The sequence below is a fragment of the Gigantopelta aegis genome, chromosome 4, assembly GCF_016097555.1.
Source record: "Gigantopelta aegis isolate Gae_Host chromosome 4, Gae_host_genome, whole genome shotgun sequence".
Taxonomy (NCBI): domain Eukaryota; kingdom Metazoa; phylum Mollusca; class Gastropoda; order Neomphalida; family Peltospiridae; genus Gigantopelta; species Gigantopelta aegis.
This window is the reverse complement of record NC_054702.1, coordinates 37,687,073-37,694,572: the sequence shown is the minus strand read 5'-3', so window position 1 is coordinate 37,694,572 and position 7,500 is coordinate 37,687,073. Positions and strand designations below refer to the sequence as shown.

The 7,500-nt window shown below is 40.1% G+C and overlaps 1 protein-coding gene across 1 annotated transcript in view; it reads right to left on the bottom strand.

The window, feature by feature from the left end:
• The window catches only part of LOC121369823 (protein NPAT-like), a 48,771-nt gene that overhangs the window by 19,196 nt on the left and 22,075 nt on the right, over positions 1-7,500 (bottom strand). The gene's annotated exons all lie outside the window — the stretch shown is intronic.

Below are 7,500 nucleotides of genomic sequence, written 5' to 3'. Positions count from 1 at the left end.
GTTAGCGAATAATGAAACAAATTAGGTTGTTTCTTCGGTTGGCAGTAAAATTCCAGCGAGCAATTGGAAACCCCGTATTACTGTCACTGGTGCCGTGAAGGGTTGATACGTTGCCGGCGCTAGCAATTATGAATCGTCTGTCCTTTGTACTGGCGATTAATGGACACAGTCACAGACAAAGATCCGCAGTTTGCGCTACTTTGATGAACGCCATTATTAAATAGGATTCGTCAAATTTACCAGGTATGTCCCCAAGATGACATCCGCGTTTGCATTTGGTGTCCTCGTGGGTCATTATTAGGTTGCGCTGTGTTTAACTGCAATAAAGGAAAGGAATATATTTGTTTAACCCGACACCTCTAACATTTTCGCTCGCCAGTCTAGACCCCCGCCCCTGAACAATTCCCTGCACACGCGCCTGACCCCATCATACTGTGTCATCTAATCAGCGGTTATTATAATCAGTTTTTCAGAGATAGGGTAGAACATACCTTTGATATATCAATTACTGAAAACTGGTTGGAATGGAAAAAACCTGAGCGATCATAACCGTCCAAATGTGCAGAGAGCGATCATAACCGTCCAAATGTGCAGAGAGCGATCATAACCGTCCAAAATGTGCAGAGAGCGAGCATAACCGTCCAAATGTGCAGAGAGCGATCATAATCGTCCAAATGTGCAGAGAGCGAGAATAGGAAATGTTTTATTTAAAGGAGAGGACAATTAAGGCATTTGGCCTGGTATGCACATTCAACGATATATAATGCACATTATTGCTTAATATCAACACGTATAATCGTATAGTTAATTAATAAAACGGTTAAATGTGACGACTATTATATATAACGGGCGCAGCCATTTTGTACCATCTCAGTCAGTACGCCCTCTGGCGAGCTGGTGGTTACGTAATACTTAACGCGTCACGTCAGGAATGAGCCTTAGAACTAGAGAAACACGATCTACCTGGTTTTTGCGGGATGATAAATAGTCATACATTGCAATGTTCTGTAATAATACACATCCCAGTAAGCCAACAGTAAGTATATCCAGCACTATATATATTATTTTTCAATACAAAATAAAATACCATTGTCAAAGTGGCTACACAACAAGTCGAAACAATTAACAATGTTTTGCCCATGCATTAACCTACGTACTGAAATGATACACGGAGTGTTTTCTTAGTTAATTGGTCTAAGCTGTTAGTTGCTTCTACCTTTGATTCCTGATTGGCAGGTGTGTATTTGATTGGTAACCAGACGAGCCAATTAATTGACGCTGTCTAGACACAAAAATACATACCGGTATTGTGGAATATTACCTGTCGCCCCTAAAATTGTAATGGACATGCTTTATATACTGTAAATAGTTCTGTAAAACTATTGATTAAGTAGATTTTTCCATCTAAAAACACACAACTGACCAATTACGTAGTCCCAAAGAAAAGAAATTTATCACTTGGGTATTGTGGGTTGTCGTTTTTGCTCCAACGTAGCATATCAATAGGCGTAATAGTGTAAATTTTTCCTTTGGATTATTAAACAGAGAAAAACACTATAACCCCATTTTTTTCCGTTAATGCAACTTAAAATATATTTAGTTAAATAGTTTATTATATTATTACGTCATTTATGCTGTTTTACAAGTCAGGTTGATCAAAGAGAAGCGCCTTGTCGAAAATTACTGCTTTTGTTTTTACACTGTACATACAGGAGATGGTCAGGAGCTGACGTCACTTCGCCCCAAGCTATCCCACCGGACGTCACAAAAACGAAACAAAATGGCTGCCCCCAGTTAGCAGGAATAATCATGGTTTTTTATTAACTCTAAAATTACGCGTTTTTCATTTTCTAAAGTGTCAGTATGTGTTGGTGGTCCGGGTATGCATCTTTCCAACACATAAGGCTCTTGCTGGAGTTGACCCTACCTTTAACGACACACTCAACACATTTTATTTACGGTTATATGGCGTCGGACATATGGTTAAGGACCACACAGATATTGAGGGAGGAAACCCGCTGTCGCCACTTCATGGGCTACTCTTTTCGATTAGCAGCAAGGGATATTTTATATGCACCATCCCATAGAGAGGATAGCACATACCACGGCCTTTGATATACCAGTCGTGGTGCACTGACTGGAGCGAAAAATAGCCCAATGGGCCTACTGACGGGGATCGGGATCGATCCTAGACCGACCGCGCATCGAGCGAGCGCTGTACTACTGGGCTACGTCCCGCCCCGGAGCGAGAATAACCGTCCAAATGTGCAGAGAGCGATCATAACCGTCCAAATGTGCAGGGAGCGATCATAACCGTCCAAATGTGCAGTGAGCGACCATAACCGTCCAAATGTGCAGTGAGCGATCATAACCGTCCAAATGTGCAGTGAGCGACCATAACCGTCCAAATGTGCAGTGAGCGATCATAACCGTCCAAATGTGCAGTGAGCGATCATAACCGTCCAAATGTGCAGAGAGCGATCATAACAGTCCAAATGTGCAGTGAGCGATCATAACCGTCCAAATGTGCAGAGAACGACCATAACCGTCCAAATGTGCAGGGAGCGACCATAACCGTCCAAATGTGCAGAGAGCGATCATAACCGTCAAATGTGCAGAGAGCGATCATAACCGTCCAAATGTGCAGAGAGCGACCATAACCGTCCAAATGTGCAGAGAGCGATCATAGCCGTCCAAATGTGCAAAGAGCGATCATAACCGTCCAAATGTGCAGGGAGCGAGAATAACCGTCCAAATGTGCAGAGAGCGAGAATAACCGTCCAAATGTGCAGGGAGCGAGAATAACCGTCCAAATGTGCAGAGAGCGAGAATAACCGTCCATATGTGCAGAGAGTGGTCATAACCTTCCAAATGTCAGTCTAGCTCTCAAATGTCAGCTTGAGTACTCGGGATAACATACACGCACACGCGCGCGCGCGCACACACACACACACACACACACACGCGATGCAAGACACCTACTTATAGTCCGTGCCAACCTCCTACAAAAAATAGCTTGTAATAAATTCTATAGCATGGAAAAAAGGCGTTTCCTGTGGTGCGTCACAAATATCCACCCAACCCCCACCCCCAACAACCCCCTCCACAGAAAAAAACTAAATAATAAAAAAACTACCAACAACGAGTACACACACACACACCACATTCACAAACACACACTACACACACACACCACACACACATACACACCACACCACACACTATACACCCACCACACCCACACACAGACACCATACACACGCGTGCGTGCGCACACATATGCACACACACACCGCACACTCACACCACGCACACGCGCGCGCACGCACGCACACACACGCACACGCACATGCACACCTACATATTGTGTACCAGAAATGGTTGAGATACAACACAACTTATATTTAAATACGATCGTTTGCCCTTTTGTGTCCGTCATTGTAATAATGATAGGAATCACGTTCTTTGGTATACTTTCTAAAAATATTATATATCATTAGACAGTTTCTCTTTGAGATTGCGCTGGAGTGGAATGAAGTGCAATACAAGTCGACTGGTTCTTGCTGCGGGTATTTTCAATGACGTCATACTATGGCGCCCCAAGCTGCGCCGTGGTCCATTTAACTTTGAAAGACTAACAAACGAGATGAAAAGTGCGCTCTTTTATCACTTCGATCGAGACAGATATTCCAGAAAGGCTAAACAGTTCTTATGAAATAGAATTTCTGAGACGATTACAATTGGTCTTTGAACGCGAGATATCTAACATCAATAATGTGGGAGAAAAAAACAAAACAGAAAGCAAAAAAGAAGAAGAAGAAAAAACCCAACAACTCAGAGCCAGTAAGTCGGGTTGAATAAATACGCTTCACTGATTGGCTGCGCAGCTGCGTTGATTTTTTTTTTTTATCATCGTTTAGAGAATGATTGTTATATATATCGAGTTATTAAAAAAACAACACCCAAAATAAAAAACACGTCCGGCTTTTTAAAGTTGAATAGCAGAAAAGGTATGTAATACATACCATTAGAATTTTCACAAAGACAGTTCATTATATTGTGTACAAATGGTAAAATTTTTATACATAGGATTACTTTTAAAATGGACATTGATACAAAACGTAATGTCAGGAAATGCTATATCAATGAAAAACTTCCCTCATCACATCAAAACCTTAAACCTTTTTTGTTTATTGTAATCATTCGATATATATTTTGTAATCTGTATCCTTTTTTATTATTGATTTTGATATTATTTACTGATGAATGAACAAGAATGAAGATTGTTTTACCTTTTGTATAGCACTAGTATCATGTAAAATGTCTTATATATATTTCAGAAACAGAAATAATGGAATTGGCATCAAACACAATGAACGTTAAATGAAGTCTATTTATTTTGCCTTAATGAATAAAGGCAATTTTGAGAATTCGAACTCCCTGAAACTCAAAATATTTCACTAATCTCGTGAATTTCGAGTTATCGAAGTTCGACGTTAACTATATATATTGACGTTCGCACTTACACTTACACACACTCACATACATGCATACATACATACATAGCACACACACACACACACACACACACACACCACACACACACACACACACACACTGACACACACACAAATAAATATGCGCACACACATTTAAGTACACAAATACAAATAGGTGGCTGACAAATAGGTCGAAGATCGAATAGAAAAGCAACCCCCCCCCCACCCACACACACACCCACCCACCCCCGAGAAGAGACAAGAACGTGGTGACTTAATGGCGGTGTTTTACTAAACGCATGTGACATAGAGCGGTCAGTCGCTAGATAATAATGCTGTGAAGCTCACATCAGTTTTGACATGACGAGCAAGGTCACTTAAAAGTAATCTCATTCTGTAATAACACGATTACATTTAATACTGGCGACACGGTGGCGCTCTGGCTCGGTTATCGGACTTGTCCGACATCACTGTTCGCAGTGTTGAATGCAGGTTTGTCAAATTCTATACAAAGAAATTAAACGAAAGAAAGGAATGAGCAAAGAAAGATAACGCTGTCCAGGGGCGTAGCGTAAACTGGATCTGGGGTGGAGAGTGGTTTGAATATGAACCTAGCCGAACCTTTTTTTTTCTACATTTTCCCTGGACACTTATATGATTAGTCGAATGCTATAAAGTAAAACAAAGAAAAAAAGACAACCCCCTCCAAACTTCCACCCCATATCTACGCCCCTGCTGTCATTAGAAATACAGCACAGCATGGCTTTGAAGTTCACTAGAAGATATGACCAGAATTTTTTTTCCTGTTTTTTATAAAAAAAATTTTTTATTTTATATTAAATTTGTTCTCTATAATTATATTTCATTTATATTTATTTCACATTAAGAACTATTCATTTTGTATTCATGTATTGAGGGATGAATATCTATATATTGTGTGTATGTCGGGTTTGACTAGTACACACATAATATATATTATCGCACTGCCCAGGGATAAAACGCCATATTTGTTTACACTCAGATAAAGCATTATAAATCACCCCCGCCCCCTCAAATAATAATAATAAAGAAAGAAGAAAGAAATAATAATAAAAAACCAAAAAAAAACCCAGAAAAACCCCCAAGGAATCCAACTGCTCTCTATAATTCTGCTTACATCATGTCACCTTGTTCCATTTACTACCAAGCTTGGCGTCTGAAAGGAAACACAAAATTTATTTCTCAAAAATTAACTAAAAATATCGCATTATAAATGTAATAACAGGTTTGACATTTTAGTTCGTGTTCGTTACTCAGGACATTTTCACCTTCGTTGAAGCCAACCAAACGAAATTAGTATAATTCTTGGCTTATTAATGTGTTTCTCCTCTCTCTTTTTTTCTCCGTTCATTTTTTTTAAAGTTTCGATTGGTTTTGTCTTTCTATTTTAGCTCACGTCATTATGTTCTGCCAATGGTTTCGGTTTTCAGGGCAGTGACCGGTGCTTGTGTCTCAAGGGCTGGTTGGCTTAATTTCGTTAGAGAATGTAATGGAATATAATGCCTCACTTCGTGTCCTTTGTAATCACAATTACTCGTGTAGTCTAGTTGGTCATATGATTAGCGTTATTTTGATTACAGCGCATATAATACTGTCATAATGTTGTAACCAGTAATAGCGGAGAAGTGAATTAGTTGTCTCTGTTTCTTTGTCTGTTGCTCCCGGTTTCCTCACACTATCCCTTCACATTCTCTCTCTCTCTCTCTCTCTCTCTCTCTCTCTCTCTCTCTCTCTCTCTCTCTCTCTCTCTCTCTCTCTCTCTCTCTCTCTCTCTCTCTCTCTCTCTCTCGTGTGTGTGTGTGTGTGTGTGTGTGTGTGTTTCTCCCTGTTTCTGTGTTTCTGTGTCTATTTTCTCGTTTCTATCAACCTCTGTCTCTGTGTTTGTACACCCGACTATTAACTGATTTAAAAAAAAAGTAAAGTTTGTTTTATTTAACGACGCCATTAGAGCATATTGATTTTTGTTTATCTTATCATCGGCTATTGGACGTCAAACATATGGTCATTTTGACACTTTTTTTTTTTAGAGGAAACTCGCTGTCGCCACATAGGCTACTCTTTTACGACAGACAGCAAGGGATCTTTTATTTGCGCTTCCCACAGGCAGGATAGCACAAACCATGGCTTTTTTTAACCAGTTATGGATCGCTGGTCGGTGCAAGTGGTTTACACCTACCCATTGAGCCTTGCGGAGCACTCACTCAGGGTTTGGAGTCGGTATCTGGATTAAAAATCCCATGCCTCGACTGGGATCCGAACCCAGTACCTACCAGCCTGTAGACCGATGGCCTAACCACGACGCCACCGAGGCCGGTATTAACTGATTTAACTGCAAAGAATATATATATATATATATATATATATATATATATATATATATATACGTACAACTACACATGTACAAACAGCTGTCTTTGATATTATAGTCATACATGTATATACAAACATACATACGTGCATACATGCATACATACATACACCTCGACACACATACAATATATAGATATTCATATATCAATACATACATACATGCATACATGTATATTTAGAATAAAAATAAAAAAGGTTTAAGAAAATTCCACGAGTTTCGCAAATGACACAAGCCGACGTCAAAGATTAATTTGTCGCTAGTGTCGACTTCGCGAGGCAGGCTACACAAAACATAGGAATTCCTTGTAGAATCTCACTGGGGAAATTATTTCTCTTGACAGCCGCTGGAAATGTCATAACGTATCAGCGCGTACTCGTCTTATGGGAAGACAGGTGGGGGTACGAAGCTTAACAATGCAATGATTTTCCAATACCCAATTTTGTTCTCCGTCTTCGTTTTGCTTGGATAGCCCATTGGTAAAAGCGCTCGCTTGATGCACGGTAGGTCTAGGATCGATCCCCGTCGGTGGGCCTTTTGGGCCGTTTCTCGTTCCAGCCTGTGCACCACTACTGTATATCAAAGGTAGGTGCT